The sequence below is a fragment of the Coenobita brevimanus genome, chromosome 63, assembly GCF_032717465.1.
Source record: "Coenobita brevimanus isolate Jiangsu-jjx chromosome 63, ASM3271746v2, whole genome shotgun sequence".
Classification (NCBI taxonomy): domain Eukaryota; kingdom Metazoa; phylum Arthropoda; class Malacostraca; order Decapoda; family Coenobitidae; genus Coenobita; species Coenobita brevimanus.
In genome coordinates this window covers 39,667,457-39,692,456 of record NC_137016.1, presented here as the reverse complement: position 1 = coordinate 39,692,456, position 25,000 = coordinate 39,667,457, and the positions used below count along the sequence as shown (strand labels likewise).

The 25,000-nt window shown below is 40.3% G+C and overlaps 1 protein-coding gene across 1 annotated transcript in view; it reads right to left on the bottom strand.

The window, feature by feature from the left end:
* AstA (allatostatin A) overlaps positions 1-13,627 on the bottom strand; it is a 230,672-nt gene extending 217,045 nt beyond the window's left edge. The window contains exon 1 of the mRNA XM_080275863.1: positions 13,436-13,627. The gene's annotated coding sequence lies outside the window, so the exon portion shown is untranslated. The remainder of the gene's footprint in view (positions 1-13,435) is intronic.
* Positions 13,628-25,000: the final 11,373 nt, after the last annotated feature.

The following is a 25,000-nucleotide window of genomic DNA, read 5'->3' as shown; positions in this document are numbered from 1 at the left end:
CATGGAGTTTCCTGAGTAATATCGTCCATCAACACACCACTAGAATTATCAAGAGATCTTCAATCAAACCTGTATTTTCTTCCGAGATCGACTTTTGTATCGACACACCTCTACGATCTGTATCAAGTGGGTAAAATTATACTTGCTCATTTCTTCTCAGTGCTAAAATTAGCTATATTCAACTTATTTAATCATCTAGTTTGCTAGGACATAAATAAACAAGAGGCGTATTTCATAACATCATATCTTAATGACAGGAATATTTTCGCAACCACCCACGTTAATACCAGATGACACACAAATTGCCACAACATCAGACTCACAATTAAGAGACAGCCCACCCATTGTACAACCCACACCACACGTTATAGATAAGGAAACAAATACGGGAGTTTCGGATGATGAGTGGGAAACCCCTTCAGACGTTGAGAGTATCGACTTCGCAGCTGCCTTAAATACGTATGCCAATATACTTAACAGGGTTCACCGGTCCGGTCATACATATTCTACCATTCCCTCACATAACGATAAACTCGTACAAGTTGAATTAACAGGGCAATCATTAAATATGAATCAAGAAACAAATACTGTTGATCTAAAAACCACACCTCACGTTTTTGTGTATCACGAGGATAAGACTGCCCCAAAATTCTCTGGCACAGACAAGGATCGCATTGATGTCATTTCATTAATCAGTCAGTGCGAACAAATGTTCATCAAGCGCCACATACTAGATGAACAAGAGAAAATTGCTATTTTTTCATCTTGCATAAGCCAGGAAAGATGTCCAGCAAGCAATTTATTGCGCTCCGATAAGCTACATCGTGCTAGGACATATGATGAATTTAAAACTGAATTTCTGAAGAAATTTTCTGGAGGTATGAACTTCTTGCCAGGTATAATTCCAGAATTACATAAAATTGTAGATCTTGTAAGGGAGCACACTACAAACCATGTGCTCAGTGAAATAACTGCTGATGTCTCCACAATCAAGAGAACCCTATTAGCTACTCTGGAGAATTCTAAGTGGATAACAGATGATGGAAAGATGTCCCCAGACCTCGTCGTGGACATCATTGGTTATGTAGCTGCCTTGTGTAAATTACCTGATAGAACCCTGAAGATCGCCAAAACAATTGCGTACACCCCGGGAATGTGCTTACTAGACTTAATGAACGAGGTAGAGATGCAGTGCAGTAAAGCAGGTGTGGTCGACACACATGCACATTCTGGTAGAATCAGGGTACCTGAGACAGTATCAGCTGTGAAAACATCAACACCGACCCCAAACAGAGAACAAAATCGATCGCGACCTGAAATGAGGCAGCCCAAACAAACAAAGACGCCTAGACCTCGTTCCCACACGCCTTCCTACAGGCAGTTTCATAAGTTTTCGCGCAGCCCGAGCAGGTCTCGCGCCATAAACAACACTTTTTATGGGAAATCACCTCGTAGGTCACAGTCAAGGGATAGGTCCATTCTGTGTCATTACTGTGCAAAACCAGGACACACAAGGTATGAATGCTTTATCAAGGCAAAGAGGATAATCAAAAGACACAAGGATTTGGTCCTTACTGTAGGCATCATAGATACCAAGGGCACTGGACTAGTGATTGCAAAACAGTAGAAAAAATTGTGTCTATGTTCAAATCGGGGGAAGACCAAGTCATGACAAAAAACGAACAAACGTAAAGAAGAACAAGGTTAAACTTCACATAGGAGGCATGTTGGGAAATGAGTGTATCTTGATACCAGCTGTATGTGAGGATCAAAACGTTTCCTTATTTTTAGATACAGGCTCTCCAGTGAACTTAATAACACATGAAGAACTAAATAGAATTCTTAAAAATAAAAAGAAAGTAACTTTTCTGGATGAAGCTGATTTAGAATTAAACACAGTAGATGGTCAAGAGATTACAGTAAAAGGTATGATAAGATTAAATCTCAGTTTCACAGAAACTACAAGACCATTCTCTGCATTGTTCTATATCGTTGAAAACTTAGCAATTAAAGCTCATATGTTACTGGGCTTAAGATCCATGAGAACTGAGAACATAACTATACTCCCACAAATGAATGGAATAGACTTTGATAATGAATTTATAGAGGAAATACTTTCAGAGCCCTCACCGATTGGTAGAAGAGAGCCAAAAAGAATTGGTAATATTAAAGGCTTTAACAAACATACACAAACAGATGAGTGTATAGATCCACTTACACCAGCAACCCCATCCTCCAGAATTAGTGACCCAGATAACAGTACTGATTTATCAATTTTTCCAGCCCATCTCACTAATGATTTGGTTATACCACCTAATTCATACATGAAGGTTACCATAAAGAGCAAATTACGGAATAGTACTGTTCTTGTCTTAGAAGAATTATGTAAAGTAAAGGGATTGTCAGTAGAAAACGCATTATGTCATACGAACGACGAAGGGCTAACTCAGATATTCATTATTAATCACATGAATGGGGAAGTTCAGTTGAAGAAGGGAACTTGCATAGTTAATATTGAAAAATGTTTAGCCCCTGTGAAGGAAATAAATATTGGTGGAGTAACAAGTGAGATAAAATCTACGGATAGAGAAAGAATAAAAGAGAATTTAATTCACTCAGGTGAATTTGACGAAGAAAATGATTTGTTAACCCTGCTGGAAACACACAGGGACACCGTAGCCTTGCCCGGAGAACAATTAGGGTGTACTAACTTGATTAATCACATGATTAATGTGCACCCAGAAACACCACCAATTTTCGTACCAGCTTATCGCATACCACACTCCCAACGTACACTTGCAAATCAGTATGTCGATGAAATGTTAAAGCTTGGAATTATTGAGCCTTCAGTTTCTCCGTGGAACGCTCCCCTTTTCTTTGTGCCCAAGAGAAATGGAGAAATGCGTGCGGTAGTAGATTACCGTAAACTAAATAATCACACAATCCCTGACAGATTTCCCATGCCATTGCTAAGTGATGTTCTACAGAATATTGGTCCTGAGAATAATATATTCTCGACCATCGATCTCCTAAACGGATACTATCAGATTCCGGTATCTCAGGAGTCACGTAAATACACTGCCTTTTCAACAAACAGAGGCCATTATCAATATACAAGAATGCCAATGGGACTGAGGACAGCCCCCGGTACGTTCCAGCGTCTTATGAATTACGTATTGTCCGGAATTTTAGGACAAGGAATATTTGTTTATCTTGACGATATTATTATCGCAACGAAGAATATTAAGGATCATCTCAGGAAATTAGACTTACTCTTACAAAAGCTTAGTGATGCTGGATTAAAAATTAAACTTTCTAAATGCAAATTTTGCTTTAAGGAAATAAATTTCTTAGGCCACAAATTAAGCTCTGATGGTATTCACACCACTGATGACAAAATACAGGCAGTGAGAGATTTTCCTGAACCCACTACGACTGACGAAGTTAGACAATTTTTAGGTCTGGCTGGGTACTATAGGTCCTTCGTACCACAGTTCTCTCATATAGCCTTCCCTCTATTCCAACTACTCAAAAAAGATGCTGTATTCCAATGGGAAGAAGAACAAAAAAGGGCATTTAACAATCTAAAAATTAAACTAACGAATGCACCTTGTTTAGCATATCCAGATTACACGAAATCATTTCTTATTTGTACAGACGCATCAGTTAAAGGATTAGGGGCTGTACTGATGCAGGAAGATAAAAGAGGAAAGAATCAACCAATTGCATTTGCCAGCAGACAGACAAGAGGTGCGGAGAAAAATTATAGCACTACAGACTTAGAGGCACTTGCAGTGATTTTTGCATTACAAAAGTTTCGAGATTTGGTATATGGTTACGAAATCCACTTATTCACCGACCATAAACCACTGGTGGGTATGTTTAAAGAAAAACTCCTTTCTGGGAGGAGAGCAAGATGGAAATGTACAGTTGAAAACTACAATGTACAAATACATTATATACAAGGTAAAATGAATATAGTAGCTGACGCATTATCTAGGAACCCGAACACAATTCAGGTCGCGGCGTTAGATCTCAAAGGAAATATCCCAAACCACGAGGATATCGCAAAGGCACAAAGACTTGACCCAGTATGGTCAAAAGTAATATACAAGTTAGAAAGTGGAGATGACATACAATTACCCAAACTGCATGTCCCACTTGAACAATTCACAATGGTCAATAATACATTATACAAAATTAACTCTAAACAACCAAAACGCCAAAGAAATACTAACCAGTTGGTAGTACCTAATGACATGATACCCCAAGTATTACGAATGATACACGACAGCCCACATGCAGGACACCCTGGAAAGGATAAGACATTCAACCAAGCACAGGTATTATATTACTGGCCTTCATTACGAAGAGATATACACAATCATATAGACAGATGCGAATCATGTGCGAAACACAAAGGATACCCAATCACACCTGCACCGATGGGTAATTACCCAGTACCACATCAACCATGGGACGTTGTCGCTGTTGATTTACTCAAGATGCCATTATCATACAATAATAACCTATACTTATTCGTAGCAACGGATCATTTTTCCCGTTATGTCATTTTAGCTCCAATTAAAGATAAGACAGCAGAGACAGTAGCAAAGGCAATAACAGATAATGTAATATGTCGCTTTACTACCCCAAAGGTATTAATAAGTGATAATGGAGGAGAATTTAATTCTGAGATCTTACAAGAAATATGTAAACAATACAACATTAAAAAGGTTAACGTTTTGGCCTATCACCCAGCATCGAATGGGTTGGTAGAGAGACAAAATAAAAGGTATTAGATGTGCTACGACACATTCTCAGTGAAAATTATGCAAGCTGGGATGATTGGATTCCCAGAGTAGAGGCCTCCATTAATGGGTCTATAAATAAATCCATTGGTGACACACCACATTTCATTATATATGGCACAGATAAAAAATTACCATATGAGCTCCTAGAAGGTGACAGCATGCCTATATACAATTACGATGATTACTCTAAACTCCGTTTACGTGAATTCCAGGACATTCACAAAAGAGTGCAAAAACAATTAACGATGTCCAAGGAAGAAATGACGGAGGCATTTAACAAGAAGGCAAAAGATTCACCTATCAGCTTAGGAGACATTGTTTACGGAGTCATTCATACGAGAGACAATAAATTATCCCCTAAATTTGAGGGCCCATACAGAGTAATTAACATAAAGGCAAACAAAGTTTTAATTAAGTCACTTTCAAGTGGCGAGGAAAAACAAGTTCATATTGACCATTTAAAACGAGTTTCAAGGGAATTATCACATAATTATTCAGCCTCGGATACAACCGAACAGGTGAACGTACCTCAAGAAACCAAGCAAGAACACAACAATGATTACAAAAAGAAATTAAGGTCATATACCAAACAATCGAACATAGGTGCAACTATTCCAATGAAATCTACAGTACATCATTTACGAGAATTAAATATCGATTTAAACTCCTTCTATACATGAAATAACAGCCAACCGTAACGCACATCATCACTATCATCAACCACAGCATTATAGGAAATTAATAGATTTTTTTTTTTTCGGTAGGTTACGATGAAGGGACTTATGCTATGGATTCTCCTATACATAGTAAGGGTATATGCGCACCTAGACCCCAAGCATATAGTACGACAAGGATGCCTCATAGCTCCAACGGCCACGACTACAATCGTCAAGGACGTCATGAGTACTGAAATAAGTCTAGATTACTTGTATGACTTACCTACTTATATAGAAAGACTTGCGACGCTGATGCGAACTCTGGACTTCAAGATAGGGAATTATGTTTCACAATCACATATCACCAAGGAAGTGGATGAAATGGTGAAGTTAGCGAAATGGAAACTAGAACAGGCGAAGTCAACTATGCTCGTCATGATCCAAGATCTCCCATCTTATGGAACAGAGGTGCTGAGCGACAGGAACAACATCACACGTACTCGCCAAAAGCGCGGTTTGTTCGATCTGGGCGGCGCAATTCTTGGGAACATCTTTGGATTGGCTACAGAGGATGACCTTAAAGAAATAAACAAAAAATTTAATAAGATAGCTCAGGTACTAACATACCAAGATAAATTCATCACAGGACAGAACTCGGCAATGAAAACAATTGTGAAAAATCTGAAACAAGCAGAAAACGTAGCTCTCGAGAGTATAGATAAAATAAATGACTTGGAGGGTAACGTTACCCTTTTCCAGCACTTCTCCATCATCACAGAACATATTGACACGATTCTACTACAATTAGAGAACACTAGAGATCATTTCAGGGCACTTATGCAAGGAATTTCGAATGCTGGTGATGGCAAGATCACAAATGACTTACTCCCAGTTCATGAGCTACGTCAGATAGTTAGTCAAGGCATACATAAACATAAATTGAAGCCATTGTTCCGCAGTAGGGAATTTATGCAATATTACCCGTACTTGGAAGCAACACTAACACCAACATCAGTGATAGTTCATGTACCATTCATCACGGAAGACCTGTTCACAGTATACCAAATACACCCCTTCCCCTATAGAAACAACAACACTTTAGTCATCATCAACATCAACACAGACACCGAACTCATCATGGTCTCCAAGAGACGAGACACTGTCACTTTCGCAAGTGAGTCAACGATTGAGCGAAAGTGCCGCACATCCTTACATGCTGTTCATCTTTGTCCTGCGTACATTTTCACGTTTCAGCCTACTGATACGGTCCCTTGTGACATGGCTATCATCAGCAATAACAATATTCATCATCATTGCAACTTCACTTTTGCTCCAGATAAACTTGTACACCATCAACGCATTGGACACTCGCAGTTTTTTTATTTCCCTCATAACACATCAGTTTACATAGTCTGTCCAGATATACCACCATCTCATACATCAGCCTCAGGATTATACATAGCACCAGACTACTGTGCGGTATTTACACCATCCATGTCTACTTTTTCCACCATCAATCACTACGCCATTATCAACCATACACACAAACATTTCCACCCACTGCCTGATATGAACTTAAACATGAGCACAAGTATTAAGCTGACTTCACCTAAGTTTGAAACTATGCAGCTGATCAATGAAACAATGAAGCCCTGGGAAGATTTGAGTTTGAGTATGTTCAACCCATATTATGTGTATAGCCAAGCACCTTCTGTCTTTATAATTATCTGCATTGTGGTTGCAGTATTGCTGTTGGCCATGCACAGAATGCATGCAAGAATTGCTAATTTGGAGTCATTGTTTAGTGGGTGTAGAGTTAACATCACAGTTAACCACCCTGAATGAAGTGTATATATTTTGTATATAGTATTAATTATATATAAAAAAAAAAAATAATAATAATAATAATAATAATAACACAAAGAAGAATGACCCATATATGGCAGACCAGTACCATTATCTTTAAATGAAATATTAATAACTCTTACAATAATCTTAATTTTAAACTATTTTTATTCTTGCATGTATGCATTTCACTATAATAACCCAAGTACATACTGTATTACAGTTAAATAATTTACTTTAATGCATTTATTCCAATATGTATTCAACTTATTTAAAATGTAATATTACTGAATAATCACTATTTACTATGAATAATATATGTATACAATATTCATACAATTATGTTACTTTACAATATTATGTATTTCACTTAATTAGCTTATAAGTTCATTATAATGTGTATGTAGTATGTATTAATATATTATAACTATTAAATGTCGATGGTACGCCATTTTCGCGCGGCCGAGCAAATATAGGACTACATAATAGATAGATAGATAAATAGATAGATAGAGAGACAGATAGAAGCAGGAAGTCAAATGATGAGAAGGTGTTGTGTTTGCGAGAAGCGAGCAGCGCTAAACGCTTACACGGAGGAAAGCTGACGACAGCGGCCAGTAAGGAGATGATGCAGTTAGCTGTCAGCAGTCCTCTCGTGAGAAAGTTCTGTTGCCATGAGGAACATACGTGACACACACACCCTACTACACCAGATTTTAGGAAAGAGAGTTTAGAAGGAGACAAGCGACCCTAGAGAGAGGTCGAGACGGAGATTAGCCTTAGAACAGAGAGAGAGAGAGAGATAGCGAGACAGGGAGGTAGCTACCCAGGACTTATACTATTATACCTGTTTAATATTTCCAAGACAAATAAAAATAGTCCCATACTATTCTTTACCTCTCCCGTCACTACATGACATCTGGTGGGGAAACTACTACAAGATATAAAAGCCGCTCGACCACAAGTCTAAAATATACTTCTCTACAAGTAACTACAAAGTCTTTATGACAGTTGTAGTAGTGGGAGGAGAAGGAGAATTGGTTTTGATGATGGCCGTAGTAGTAGTAGTAGTAACAGTAGTACAATAGAAGATGAAATGGTAGTAGTAGTAGTAGTAGCAGTAGTAGTAGAAGGAGAAGGGGTTTTGATGATGGCCGTAGTAGTAGAAGTAATAGTATTGGTACAATAGATGAAATGGCGGTGGGGGTGGTAGTAGTAGTAGTAGTAGTGAGCCACTTCACAGGATACAACTTCATTTATTAGATAGATAGATGATGAGATAGATAGTAGTAGTGATAATGGAAATAGACCACGCAGTAATATTTGTGACAGTTGTAGACGCATAATTCCCCGTTAAATCGATAATGATGGAGTGTGTTAGAGTGTGTGGGGGAGGGAGGTGAGAGCGAGAGAGTGTGTGACAAATGGTAGAACAGCAACAGGCCTCTCTTACACACTCCCACACCCCTGCTTACACCCATCCCCACACACCCACTTCCTGCCCTCACCCTCACACACCCACTCCCAATCCACACCCTTGTTCTCACCCCCCACACACCCCTATCCTCACCCCCACACCCTTACTTCCCGCCCACATCCCTGTCCACACCCCTACACCTTCCCACCCTACGCACACCCTTACACCTACTCACTCTGACATTTGGAGTATTACTGAGAGTCATATTTTATGTCTCCTGTGACCTTCTCTCTCTCTCTCTCTCTCTCTCTCTCTCTCTCTCTCTCCAGCCAGGATTCATATACCTGATTCTAGCTCTTATTCATTGTCCCGAAGCCCTTATACATTTGCTTCATTTATTCACTTACCGAGAAATCATTTACTTAGTTATTCTCCTCAGTAGCCTTTGACGACGGACTGCTCACGTCCTTAGTCCTAATTCACTCGTTTCGATTTCATTTTCTTTCCGTTTACTCTTGAATTCCTCTCTCTCATTTGATTGTTTTCTTTTCCTCAGCCCCCACTCACTCACTCACTCACTCACTCATTTATCTTTATCTCTTATTTCACTAGCTTTATATCTCTGTTACCTCCCTTTTTCCCCCTTAGTCATTTAGCTTTTTATTTTATCTGCCTCTTATTTGCCTAGTTTCTTACGTTTTCCCTTTTGAGAGAGCTTGTGTTTTTCCCCTTCTATAATCAACTTTTCTTCCGGTAAGCGCTTTATTTTTCCCTTTACTACAACTGGCTTTTATAATTTTCAAGTATCTGTGACTCTTTTCAGCAGTATTTTATTTCGCCTATTTTATTAGTTTTTATTTATTTATTTCGCATTTCAGGAGGCCTTTACTTGTCCCTTATTTCAGCAGTTTTGTATTTCAGGATGCCTTTATTTTTTCCGGTTTTAGTTCAGTAGATTTTTTATTTTTTTTTTCAAGACTTCTTATTCCTCCTTTTCCGCAGTCCCTTTATTCAAACTTTTTTTTTATCCAGCGTTTCGTCATTCTTCCATTTTATCTCTTATTTTTCCCGGCTTCCCGCAACCTTCCTTTTTACCTATTGTTATTTTTTATTTCCCCGATTTGCAGTGTCTTGTTTCTCCTATGCTTCCATTTTTTCTTCCACGTTTCAGAGATCTCCCTCTTCACTCCACTTTGATATCTCGTGCATTCCAGCCGTCTCCCATTTCTTACGTTCATTCCACCTGTCTTTTATCCTCGCATTGTCTTCTCTCATCCCACCTGTCTAATTCTTCCAAGCAGTTTCCCACGTCTGTCACTCCATCAATCTGTCACGTCTCTCATTCCGAACGATTTTAATTCCTCTCTCATTCCAAGAACCAGTAGCCTCTCACGCATTCCACCTGCCTCATTCCAACACCCGCCATCGTTACTCATTCCTGTACCCTATCACCCTCCCTCTTAGCAGCTGTTTCTCCACCTTACTCATCTCACGAGTCTTCTCCCCGGCGACCCTTACTCAACGTAGGTCGCTCCCATACCTACCTGTACTCTTAATCATCTCATCAGCCCTCCTCCTCACCTGCCTTTACTCATCTCAGGTCATTTCCTCACCTACTCTTATTCATCTCACTAGTCTCTTTACCCATCTCAGGTCATTTCCTCACCTACTCTTATTCATCTCACTGGTCTCTTTACTCACCTGCCTTTCCCATCTCAGGTCATTTCCTCACCTACTCTTATTCATCTCATCAGCCCTTTGATTCACCTGCCTTTACTCATCTCAGGAGCTGTTTTACTTATTCTTGCTTTATTACTTTACTTCTTCCTGCTTTATTACTTAATTTATTCCTGGTGTATATACGTATTCCCTCTTTATTACTTTACTTATTTCCGCTTCATTACTTATTCCCTCTTCAAAGCTTCACCCATTCCCGCTTTATTACCTTCCCTGTTAACGCTTTATTGCTTTACTTATTCACTATTCATAACTTTACTTATTCCCTGTTTATTACTTTACCTGTTCCCACTGTATTACTTATTACTGTATTCCCGCTTTATTGCTTTACTTATTCCCTCTTCATAACTACCTATTCCCGCTTTATTACGTAACCTATTTCCGCTCTGTTACTTTACTTATTACCGTATTCCCGCTTAATTGCTTTACTTATTCCCTCTTCATAACTCATTGCCGCTGTATTACCTTACCCATTTCCTCTTTATTACTTTACGTATTCCCTCTTTATTACTTTACCTGTTACCGCATTATTACTTTACTTATTACCGTATTCCCACTGTATTGCTTTACCTATTACCTTATTCCTGCTTTATTGCTTTATTTATTCCCAATTTATTACTTTACTTATTCCTGCTTTATTACTTTATTCCCACTTTATTACTTTACTTATTCCTGCTTTATTACTTTATTTATTCCTGCTTTACTTTATTTATTCCCACTTTATTACTTTACTTATTCCTGCGTTGTTACTTATTCCCTCTTCATAACTACATATTTCTGCTTTATTACTTTACTTATTCCCTCTTCATAACTGCTTATTATCACTTTATTACTTTACTTATTCCCACTTTACTACATATTCCACAGACTTTTACTCCTCTCAGCAGCCCACATTTATTAACGCAGGCATAAAACTCACAATTTTATACGTGACACACACCATACATACTATCGTCAACCAGGGTCCTATTCCCTCCATGGACCTTGAAATTTAATCTGGTAAATACAAAGCAGACGAAATGGATGAGACTGATCTTTGGCAAAATAAATTCGTCAGTGTCGGTTGTTACGAATGCATGAGACTAATTTTCAAAGCCCGTGGAGACAGAGAGAGAGGTGACACGATTTTTGTTACCGACTGTACATGTGGATTATGTGAATTTTGACAGGAGAAATGAGTTTTTTTTTTCCCGACTGTATCTTTGGTCATTTCGTCATTTTTATTATTATTATAATTACTTTTTTTTTTTTAAAGTTGCGACGCGTAAATCACATGAAGGCCGGTGGATTTGCATAGTCGGCGATTTTATGCTTCCACCCAAAAACGTTTCGCCATACGCAGAACCGATCCACACAAACGTTTCGCAGTACAGAGCCCATCCACACAAACGTTCCACAGTACACAGAGACCATCCACACAAACGTTTCGTAGTACACACAGCCCATCCACACAAACGTTTCGCACTACAGAGCCCATCCACACAAACGTTTCCGACTACACAGAGCCCATCCACACAAACGTTTCTTAGTCCATGGAGGCTGAGGGTGAGTTTGTGCTGTCCGGAACATTGAGAGAAAGAGGTAATGAGTTTTTTATTTATTTATTTATTTATTTTTTGCTCTAAACTAATTGACTCGCGGCGATATGCTTCTGTGCTACCTTTTTGCAATACACAGAGTCCATCCATAGAGTCTCTGAGAATGAGTTTTGGGAGGGCGAAGCGTAAAAGAATTCCATCTCTTCGACTGCACAGAGCCCGTCCACAAGCCCTGTGAGGATGGGTTCTGTGCAGTGTGAAGCTCAGTTAACATGGTCTGTGTCTGCTGTTCTCCCCACTCTGATTATCCATTTAAGTAATTTGTTTATGAAGTGTGTTTGTCGTGTAGGCCCTCTGTCAGGCTTGTGTAGTTGGAGGACACACACACACACACACACACACACACACACACACACACACACACACACACACACACACACACACACACACACAGGCACCTCCAACGATGTCTTGATAGTTTAGTGATACCAGGTACGTCCCTTGATATCTTAGTCGCTGGGGGAGAGTCAAGGTGTGATCACATGTAGCAGGTGTCAGGCAGGTAATTCTGAGTTAATAAATATTCTAATTAGGCAACAGGAACTTTCTCATCACCACTTTGCACACTGGCAGTAGGAAGCATCTTAGCAATTGCACCACACAGCAGTTATACATCTAGCCATATACATTATCATACGTATTTTACATTTATATATATTTATTTATTTATTTATTTTTTACTACGCGTCCTGCTCTCGCCAGGGAAGGACCAGTATTGTGCGTGGCGTTGTCGGTTTCGTGGCATCGTTTTGTTAGTGATTTATTATGTCTTTTTGCACTTTGATATTCCCTTTTGTGTTGTGTTATTAGTATCGACATGATTTGCTTCGGTTTCGTACAGGATGATAGAAGATGTAATACAGAGAGTAAGTCGCTAGGGAAAGAGTGCTAGGAAACCTCCCATAGAACACAACTCGGGAAGACTCCTTAGCACCACATCCTTTCCAGTTTATTTCTCTGTATGGGATGTTAATACTGGCTTAAGTGATGTTTGTGTTATATATTTTTTTTGACGTTAACAATGGAAGAACTATTAAGTTGTGGTACGCAAAATAAATAGCTAAGGAGTAGGCGTTAAGAAAACCTAAGCTGACCAGAAAGACGACGGACATCATATCTTGTTGAAAACTATACATGACCATACGTTCCTTTGTAATTATTATAGACATTCATAAATTTTCCCTGGCGTTACATAATTCATCGCCTAAGTTTCATACATAATAATACATTCCCTTCCACTTTTATACATTTTACAGCCGCGTCCACGTGATGCATGATTCTACCTTCCTACTCACTTTTATACATGATTCGTTCCCTGCACCTGATTCTATACATGATCAGTACATTCCCTTGCACTCATTAACTTACCTTCAAAGTCCAGCGGTAGAGTGGGTGATAGCAGTCGCTGGCACCCGAGTTTTTAATAGTCCAGTGAACGAATTGACGTGGTAATGGGGACGCGTTGAAGGGATGGGGGGCGAGGAGGGAGGTAGGTGGGTAGGGGGGACTGAAAAAATGACCAGAGAGTTGAATCTGAGAAGTTAGCGGCCGAGGGGTGTATGGTTAACAGCGGCTCGTGCGTCTGCCCCGTGTGGCAGGGAGAATGAGTATGCGAGGGCCGCCTGGAAACGCGCGCCTTATATACCCTCCTCTCACGACCGCGTTTTCTGTCTTCGGCCGCGTTTTCTCTCGCCAACGCGTCCGCCATTTACTCCAGATTTTCTTTTTTCTTGGTGCCTCCTTCCACCCACTTCCCCACCCACTCCACCACTCGGAAACTTCGCTTCTTTGACATCTTCTCCACTTGATGCTTCGTTTTGAGGCTTCGCGGGGATAATTGTAATGGTTCCCGGTATCTTGTGTTTTTGTAGTATTTTCTGGAACCGCTAGAGGGCCTTTGACGAGTTGTGCCCCCCCCCCCCGCGGCCCCCGTGCCTGGGGATTCTCCTTTCTCTCGCCCACTCTTGGGACAGATGACGTCACTCACCCACCTCCAGTGACGTCACCTAATCCACCTCGTCTCATGTCACGCAGCCACGGCACGCCATTACTCTTCAAACTATGACGTCACCCACTCCGCCTCCAATCCACGACGGCACCTACTCCTACAGTCGAGTCTTCACATCTTGACGTCACCTATTCCTCCAGTCAGGACCTCCAGTTAGTCTCCATGGCGTCTCCCACTCCACCTCCTGTTACAAGTCTCCAATCCATATCACCCACTTAAGCCTCCAATGATGTCACCCTTTCATCCAATCTAGAGCCTCCATTCTGTGACGTCACGAACTTCTCCACCAATCAGAAACATCCAATCCATGACGTCACGAACCCCCACCAATCAAAACCATTTAATCCATGACGTCACGCCCCCCACCAATCAGAGCCATCCAATCCATGACGTCACGAATTCCTCTATCAGTCAGAGCCATCTATTCCATTACGTCACGAACCCTATGACGTCACGAATTCTTCCACCAATCACAAACCTCCGTCAACCTTTTGGACCAGTCAGAGCGCTTGTTATCCTGGTGACGTCACGTGCTGGTGGATTTATTGTGACGGGGAGGGGGAGGGGAGAGGGGACGGTGACCTCAGATTGTCTCGCCAGCTAAGTGACATGACCTCGTCTCGCCCCTAACACCTCTTCCTTAGCGATTTATTTTTGGATATGGCTGGCCGATGCCGTTTTGTGGGATATTTATGCAGGATATTCAATTGATTTAAGTATGGTGATATTAGAATGATTTCAGTAACACAGAAGACGGCAAGGTGTAATAAACAAAATAAGGAGAGTTTATGTGAGTGAGGTGGAGGGGGGGAGAGGGAGGGGGGAGGGGGAAGCCAAGGATGAGATGGAGGGATGGAGTGGAGAGGTATACGAGAGAGGGGTGTGTGAGCAGGGAGCAGGGAAGTGGAATGGCGGGGGAGAGGGCGACATGGAGGCGATTTGCTTGTGGCCACCCCTTATGAGATTAAGGCGTCTGGCAATACAGTAGATAGATAGATAAATCGCTTAGGAGGAGGTGACAAGAGATACGAACCACCGACCCGCGGGAAACAAAATCCTGTTCACGTTTCACGCAAATTACCTCCAAAATGTCCCCAGTTTCAGTCTGCGTTTCACCTTGATGATACTAATTACGATTTACTCTTGTTAGCGTTAATTAATTGTGTGTCAACTGTTGGTTTAATTATTCTGGTATTTTGTGTATTATTTTTTCTTGTTGTTCTTTTTGTTTTTCTTCGTCTCCTTCTTCTTCTTCTTCTTCGTCTTCTTATTCTTGTTGCTTTTCATCGTTTTCGTCTTCCTCTTCTTCGAATAATCGTTTTTTCTATTCTTTTTTGTCATTTTTATTAGTATTATTTATTGTTATTATTATTATTATTATTATTAGAAGCAGCAGCAGTAGTAGTAGTAGTAATAATAATAATAATAATAACAAAAATAATAACAATACTATTATTATTACGATTATTTTTTGCTTGTACCTGGGTCGGAACATAGGCACGGTAGCTGTTTCCATTTCCCAAGATCCCTTAGTTCACCCAGGCGCCACGAAATGATGTCACACAATCTTGCCACCACTTGGACACTAATTCCTACAAAATTTATGGAGAAAACTAGAGATTAAGTGCTTGCTGTGAGAGACTTATGTGAAAGTCATGTAGAGAATGCATTTAAGGACTGCCAGTGATCTCCAGTCTTTTCAGTGCAGTGTGTCCAGGCATCTCGAAAAATGAATGGATATTGAATTTGGCTCAGTGATATTTTGTTTTGTTTTTTATTTTTTCGTGGAAGGAACTGTCTTGCTAGCTCCTGGCCTTTGGTTCCTTCTTCCTTGCATAAAAAAAGGCGACGACGCATAGGGAGTTCTCGACAGGTGTGACAGGTGTATGGGATTGATGAGAAGTATTAAAGTTTAGTTAAGAGTTTTAAGTCATAAGTGTGTGCGTGATGGTGTGGGTGTGGGTGTGGGTGGGTGGGTGGGTGTGGGTGTGGGTGGCTCATTGAAAAATCTGTCGTGCTGAGAACAATGATGGCTGTAACCCCCCCCACCCCCACCCCCCGTGTTCAAAAAATTCCTCCAAATTGAAAAAAAAAAAAAATCGTCTTGGCAGAGTTAATGAAAAAATCGGCGTCCTTAGGCTGAAAAGGTGTTAATTATGGGTGACGAGCTTTTTTTTTTTTTTTTTTTTTTTTTTTTTGCATGTAAAAAAAGAAAAAGAAAAAGAAAATAGGACGATATGCTTTTAAATCGTCCCTTAGTTCCAGGCATGAGAGACAGACAGACAGACAGACAGAGAGTTGCTTCCAAATCGTCCCTTAGTTGCACGCATGAGAGAGAGAGAGAGAGAGAGAGAGACGTCCTTGGGCTGAAAAAGTGAAGTATGTGTAAAGAAACTGTCTCATTATTTTTAAATTTTCTATGCATTTCCAAAAATATTTCCATCTTAAATAAAATCTAAATAAAATCTTAAGATAGTGACAAGAACTTAGCGACTTCCTTGAGGTGACGTGAGAAGAGTTAAGTGTATAGAGGGAAATAAATAAAATTGAATAAATGCATATATAGATAGATAAATAAATAGATGTATAGGGAAATTAATGAGTGAATAAGTAAATACAAGTCAATGAATAAGTAGATAAATAGATAGATAAATGGGTAAGTGAATGAGTGAATAACTGAATATTTAAATACGAATAAATAGGCAAATAGATAAATGGGTAAATGAATGAGTGCATAAGTAACTGAATCAATAAATAAATGTTCTTGAAATAGGTGAATCGTGTGTAAAGAGGCTTAAGTATTTCATAAAATGTAAAGTAGAGAGGGACTGACTGCTTGCCCCGCCTGCCAATATTGAGCTCTACCCACCCTGCCACTCAACTCCCCAGCCAATATACCACGAAGACCGAAATTTTGGCCCTTTCGAAAAATTATATTACCCGGTTCAAAACGAAATATTATGGGGCTCAAACGTAATATTCTGGAAAAGGTAATTTTGTGAGGTTAACATGTACTATAAAGAATTTTGAGGGAAATATTATGAAAACGTAATATTTCTGGGTTCAAACGTAATTTTATGAGGTTGAATTACCAGGTTGAGCATTTTTTTTTTTATGCAAAGAAGGAACCAAAGGCCAGGTGCCCGCAAATTGTTCCCTCCAAGAAAAAACGAAAAACAAGATAACTGTAATGTGTGTTCTAAAAGTTACATTATTAGGTAGAAAAGTTGGAAAAATGTAAGGTTTAGATTGAAATTATGAAAGAAAGGTCAGAAGGTATAATTTCAGGTTGTGAGTTAGTTGTTTTATAAAGGTGAAATGAGGCAAAAAAAAATATATGAATTGTAATTGTGATATAAATGTGGATAGATATATTAGGCTGGAAAATAATGGAGTTGGAAATCTTTTTGTGAGGTTGGCAGGTTTATAATGAGACTGAAAAGATATATACATATATTATGAGGTTGAAAAGATGAACCATGAAGTTGAAATTCTTGTGTTATTAGATGGGAAAGTTGATTTGGTGAGAAAATTGTACTGTGAGATTTGAAAATAAGAAGGAAAGTAATTGGAAGATCGTAAAGTAATCTAGAAAATAAGAAAAAGTAATTAGAAGATCCTAACGTAATCTAAAAAATAAGAGAAAGTAATAAGAAGATCGTAAAGTAATTAAAAAGAATAAGAAAAAGTAATAAGAAGATCCTAAAGTAATCCAAAAAGAATAAGAAAAAGTAATAGGAAAATCGTAATCTAAAAAATATGAAAAAGTAATAGGAAGATCGTAAAGTAATGAGGTTGGTGGGGTAATATTATAAAGCTGAGGGAAATATTGTGAGATTGGGAAGTATTGTATGAGAGTAGTATTTGAAGAGGGTGGGAGTCGTGCACCCTTTCAGGTCGAGTACGTCATTCTTCCTATCCCCAGACGATTTTATTCAGCATAGGGGATGGTAGATGGATATAGGCATTACTATCTTCTTCACTGCTTAGCCACTGTCCTGGGCTGGTAAGTGCTTGTAGTAGTAGTAGTAGTAGTAGTAGTAGTAATGATAGTAGTAGAAGAAGGAAACGTAGTAGTAGTGGTGGTGGTGGTGGTGGTAATAGTAGTAGTAGTAGTAGTGGAAGAAGAAGGAAAAGTAGTAGTAGATGGAGAGTCATGAGGGTATAGTGTTGAGTTGGCCTCTTTAGTTAGAGTTTTATGTAAGCTAAATATAATCGTCAAGAGGTTATGAGAGAGAGAGAGGAGAGTTTGTGTGTGTGTGTGTGTGTGTGTGTGTGTGTGTGTGTGTCTGGAACCCACAATTAACCAGAGATACACCTTGGAGTGGGAAACATTTCATAGAAGAAGGCGGGCCAAATTAACTCCATGTGAGAGAGGTAAGACCCGTGAAGAAATAATACTAGCACTTAATACGCTGTCAGTAAAGGAAGAGGAGGCTTTAGTTTTCTGAGTTATTTATTAGCTTTATTACGATACTTTATTTTAGTCTTTAATTTGATGTTAGTAATGCAAGAGGAGACTAATTTTCTGTAAGTTATTTATTTTTACTATCATACTTTATTCTTTATTTAATATCAGTAAAGGACCAGGAGACTTTAATTTCCTGAGTTATTGTCTTTACTACGATACTTTATTTTACATTTTGTTCCTTGTACTTTATTCTTGCTGCCGCCAGACGGTTTTATTCAGCGTAGGAGAGGTATTCGGTACTGGAAGGGTTGGACGTTGCCTTCATAAACCCCTTCAAGTTGCCCCAAGTGATGAATGAAAATCGTCCGGAGGTTGCATGAATAAGATGTAAAAACCGTCATCGCAGTGAAAGGGTTAGAGAAAGACCCTGAGGGGGGGGGGCTTAATTACATTCCGCTTCAGCTTTATCACAGTCCACCTGCATCGTTTATTCATTTTCTATGCCCCACTGCCCCTCGCGCCCACATCAGCCGACAGAGCCGTTCCCTTAACACACGAGACACTGCCAGGCGAGTTACTAGATGAGCGCGATTTACGAACCTTCCTGTAAGTGTAAAGTGTATGTCCCTGTGTAGCTTGTGTTGGCTGGGATTTCATTCTGGATTATCGGATTATTGAAGGATTTATTTGGGACTGTCAGGCGAGTCGTTCGTATTTTTCTCTGACTAAAAAAAAAAATGAACATCGTCATTGGATTTGACTTTATTGGTTTTATTAGTTGGGGTAGAGATTATATAAACGGCTATACTCTCTCTCTCTCTCTCTCTCTCTCTCTCTCTCTCTCTCTCATTTTTCCCAGGGTAGATTATTTCGCCTGTCTTCACCGTATTTTCTTTTTCTTTTTTTCTTTTTTTTTTACTATTCATTTTTTTTAATATTTTCATTTTACTCTGTTAAAGCCACATCGCCTCGTTCACTTTCACATATATCGTCACTTTTCCCTTTTTCATTACATCTCGTCTGCTTTCCCTTTCATTACTGATCGTCTCTTTTCCTTTTTTCATTATACAGTATATGATTTCATATTGTTTTTTCATTATATATCGTCTCTTCGTTTTATATCGTCAGTTTTCCATTTTCATTATATATCGTCTTTTCCTTTTTCCTCTCACTCCTTGTTTTTTTATCATAGCAAACTCTCAAGAATGCTCAAATTTCTGTTATTCAGCTCTCTTTCGCATCATCCTTGCACCCTCTCGTCACTTTCCATCCCTCTCAATCCTCCTGTTTTTTATCTGCTGTCATAACACTCTGGTCTGCTTGTATTACACTCTGGTCTGCTTGTATTACACTCTGATCTGCTTGTATTACATTCTAGTCTGCTTGTTTCATCATAATACACCTGCTTTTACATCCATCCCTCTCGCACTCATACATATCTTACCCAGACTTACCTACGGACACTCATCTTTCCATCCACGCTTCTTTCCGCTTTTTTGACCCTTAAAAAAAAATTATATCTTTAAGGAAATCAACAAGGTGGTCCTAAAAGAGCGCTCCACTATTAAAGCGCCTCATAGTGTCCCGCTTGTTATGGGGACGGCCCTGTCTGCTGGTGTGGGTGTGCGTGTGGCAGTGGAAGTAGAAAGTAAACAGTGGCTCAGTCTGGATGAATGGATGCATGGGTAGAAAAATTATTAGATAGACGTAGATAAATAGATGTGTGGATGCGTAGATGGGTAAATAGATGGATGGATAGATAAATAGATAGATGTAAATATAGAATAATGGATAGATAGACGGATCATAGAGAGATAGATAGAGTTTCATATGCGTAGACTGACGACGTAACACAAGCCGGAAATAGTCCCAGATTCCCGGTAACGTGACCTGTATTTAGCGCTGCCGATGTCACCGTTCTTTCCTGTTATTGTTCTTCGCTTGAGGGCACACACGCACACATGAGGGCTCGTATACACACACACACACACACACACACACACACACACTCTCTCTCTCTCTCTCTCTCTCTCTCTCTCTCTCTCTCTCACACACACACACACACACACACACACACACACACACACACACACACTCTCTCTCTCTCTCTCTCTCTCTCTCTCTCTCTCTCTCTCACACACACACACACACACACACACACACACACACACACACTCTCTCTCTCTCTCTCTCTCTCTCTCTCTCTCTCACTTGAGCTGTTCCTCGAAGCTCTGTCTCAAGTGCCACTCCATATCGAATTCAGAAACACTTCATTGATTTCGCACGGGGATATTTTCGATTCTCTCTCTCTCTCTCTCTCTCTCTCTCTCTCTCTCTCTCTCTCTCTCTCTCTCTCTCTCTCTCCCAAAAAATGTTAACCTTAGATACTGTTTATATTGCAGCTACAAAGGTGAGTGTCTGTAGTCTCCATATTATCCTCTACAGGTGTATAATGGACAGGTGTGTATAATCATGGACAGGTGGTTAGAGTAATTATAGCCAGGCCTATTTCACAGATGGCTGGTGGTTAGAATAATGATAGCCAGGCATATTTCGCAGATGGCAAAGGTGGGGCATGAGTAACTCCATATAATACGCTGTAATTAATTAGGTCCGGTAAACATTATTATTAATTTCAGGAGACAGCAGCGGATACATGTGTTTTTTTTCCTGTAAACATTGTGTATTGGTAAACATTGATTAGCGCTGTTAATGAGATCAGGTCAACATATTTTAATGACTTACAAATAACTTTTTTTTTTTAGGTGAAAATATCCGTCGAAATTGCCCTGTTTGCTAGGCCTCTTTTTTTTTCTTGGAATGGTATCTCTCTCTCTCTCTCTCTCTCTCTCTCTCTCTCTCTCTCTTTGTCCGTTTGTCAGTCTGTCTATCGAAAAATGTCAATAACGGAGATGTTAAGAAAAAAGCGGGCATTTGTGCACTTTTTTGGAGAAGCAGCCTAAAAGTGGTTAAAATAAAGGAGAGAGAGAAAGAGAGAGAGAGAGAGAGAGATTGAGTGTGTGTGTGTGTGTGTGTGAGAGAGAGAGAGAGAGAGAGAGAATTATTTCCCTGACTGTTTCTTCATTTCCAACATTATTTCCTGTAATGAGCTGGAGGTTATAGCAGGTTCCTCTTGAAAAGGTCCATACAGCTTTATTTGACGAGGGTGAAGGAGGGAGAGAGGAGGAGAAAGTGAAAAAAGTGACGAGAAGAGGAGGGCAAAAGAGCAGAAAGAGGAGAGGGAAGGGAAGGGGAAAGAATGAAGAGAAGAGGAGGGCAAAAGAAAAGAAAAAAGAGGAGAGGAGAAAGTGAAAAAGTGAAGAAGAGAGGAGGGCAGAAGAGAAGAAAGAGAGGGAAGGGAAGGGGAGGGAAAGGGAAAGAATGAAGAGAAGAGGATGGTAAAAGAGAAGAAGAAAGGAGAAGAAATTGAAAAAGGGAAGAGGGGATGAGAGCAAAAGATAAGAAAGAGGAGAGGGAAGGGAAGGGGAAAGAATGAAGAGAAGAGGATGGTAAAGGAGACGAAAAAAGAGGAGAAGAGAAAATGAAAAAGTGAAGAGGAGAAGAGAGCAAAAGAGAAGAAAGAGGAGAGGAAAGGGAAGGGAAGGGGATAGAAGGAAATGAAGAGGATGGTAAAAGAGATGAAAGGAGGAGAGGGAAGGGAAGAGAAGACAGAAGAAGAGATGGGCAAAAGAGATGAAAAAAGAAGAGAGGGAAGGGAAAGGAGGAGACGAGAAGAGGAGGGTAACAGAGAAAAAAGAGGAGAAGGAAGGAAAGGAAAGAAAAGAGAAGAAGAGGGTAAAAGGAAAAAAAAAAGGAGAGGGAAGGGAAAGGGAAAGATGGAAGAGAAGAGGATGATAACAGAAAAAAAGAGGAGTGAGAAGGGAAGGGAAGGAAAGAGAAGAGAAGAGGAGGGTAAAAGGGAAAACGAGAGGGAAGGGATGGGAAGGGACAGGAAAAGAAGAGATGGGAAGTGAAGAATGGGAAAAGGAAAGTGGAAAGGGACAGAAAAGAGAAAAGTAGAAAAGACAGGAAAGGAAAGGAGAGGAGGAAATAGGAGAGGGGAAGGAAATGTGAGGGGATGGGGGGAGAGGAGGGGAGGAGAGCAGAGCAGAGCAGAGGAGGAGGGGAAAGATAGTAAAAAGAAGGAAGGAGGACGAAGGCGAGGGGAGCAGAAGAAAGGGGAATGTAAGGGGAAGGGGAGAGGAGAAGGGAGAGGAGCGGAAGGGGAGAGGGGAGGGGAAGAGGGGTATTTATGACCTCTCCTCTCCCCTCACCTTGTTAGCCAAGTTACTGAAGGTGTAAACGTTGATGAGGGAACGTTGAGGAGAAACGTTGCTGGCAGGAGTGGAAAACCGAGAAGAGGACAGCATACTCGTCAGGTTAGGAGGCGTCGCAGCACCTTTACCTAAGCGATTTACCTTGCACATTATACCAATAGTGTCTTATGTGTTGTTAGTGTCTTTGCGTGACCGACTGAAAATGAATAAATAGAGGAATATATATACTGGTAAGGAAGAGGCTCTGGGAAACCTCAGTAAGAGAGAGAGAGAGAGAGAAAGAGACAGACAGACAGACAGACAGCGAGAAGTACCGATTTTTCGTATCATTATTTTACATGTCATTATTTCCTTCTATTTTGTCTTCTAATTTACTTTCCCCGTATCGGTCTATCTACCTGTCTATCTATCTGTGTGTGTGTGTGTGTGTGTGTGTGTGTGTGTGTGTGTGTGAAATGTATATAACGTCAAACACACTCGTCAGTTTCAGGAAATATCTGTGAATTTGGGGGAGGAGATGAGAGAGGGAGTGCGAGGAAGTGGTGAAGGGGACGGGGGAAGAGGGTGCGGGGAGGTGTGGGGAGAACAGAGAGGGTGGGGAGCAGAGTGGGGAGTTTTGTAGGACTGGGGAGTGAATGCGGAAGTGTGGGGATTGTGCGGGGTGAGGAAGTGGGGAGGAAGGAAAGAGGAGAGATCATTTGAGCATTGGAAGGATAGGTGAAGTTAATATTGCATGTTGTGTGTGTGTGTGTGTGTGTGTGTGTGTGTGTGTGTGTGTGTGTGTGTGAAAGAGAGAGAGAGAGGGAGAGTGCATGTGAGCGAGAGAGTGCTTGTGAACGAGAGAAAATGCTTGTGAGAGAGGATGCGTAAAAGAGAGTGCGTGTGACAGGGAGCAAGACAGCTTTGTAAGCATGTTGACAGCCCACGACAGCCGCCTCGCTCACCCAGCCTATCTCCCACTGCTGTCTACCTTTTATGCTGATAGGGTGCCACTCGATCTGTTTATATTTAGTCGCGTCAGGTATATTTTATCTCATTTTACGATATATATATGTGTTTAGTGGGGAGGTTGTGGACGTGACCTTGTGTGTGTGTGTGTGTGTGTGTGTGTGTGTGTGTGACGTATTACTAAAAATCATTGGCCATGCTATCATATGTAAGTCTTGATTACGTGAAGGATAATTTTAAGACTGCTAGATCTTATGCAGCATCCATGAACTAAACACACACACACACACACACACACACACACACACACCTCTACGTATAATCTCATTCCTTGTCTTCTTAATCCTACTTCTTGACGCTCTTCCTTCAACTTTCTTATCTGTAATCTTATCTCGTTCATTTACCTTCTTACATACCCTCCGGATGGTCGTACCTGGCCAAGATGATGATGGTGGTGGTGGTGATGGTGATGATGATGGTGGAGGTGGTGGTGGTGGTGATGATGATGATGATGGTTTGGTCTTATTTTAACAAGTGGAAAGTTGGAATGAAGTTGAGGAGTTCAAGCTTCGTGTGTGAAAGTCGGTCCGTGTGTGTGTGTGTGTGTAAATGTCTGTCTGCCTGTCTGTCTCTTGGTACGTATTTCTGTGTGTGTGTGTGTGTGTGTGTGTGTGTGTGTGTGTAAATGTCTGTCTGCCTGTCTGTGTCTCTGGGTACGTGTTCCTGTGTGTGTGTGTGTGTGTGTGTGTGTGTGTGTGTAACTGCGGGGTCCAGACAAGTTACTCAATAGGAAATATTAATATGCTCCAGGAGACTCGGTCAGAGCTGTTTCCAGGCGAACACACACACACACACACACACACACACACACACACACACACACACACACACACACACACACACACACACACACACACACACACACACAGAAAGAGAAACAGACTTATTTTTTATATCATTGATGTTTTTTCTTTCATCAAAATTACATGTATTTCTTTTCCTCTCATTTTTCACACCCTTCAGTGATTAACATTCTCTCTCTCTCTCTCTCTCTCTCTCTCTCTCTCATTATTAAAGTTTGGTGATAATCTGGCGCTTTTTAAAATTAATTCCGCAAAAATCCTCGCCGAAGGTCAAGGTAAGCAGGTTAATTTACATACTAATTAAGGTGCTATTACCTGTCATCAGTTTTTGTGATGATAAGAAATGTGGATATTGATGGAAACAGCGCATGGATCCGTCATCATCATCATCATCATCATCATCAACATATGCCGTGGTGGAGGAGG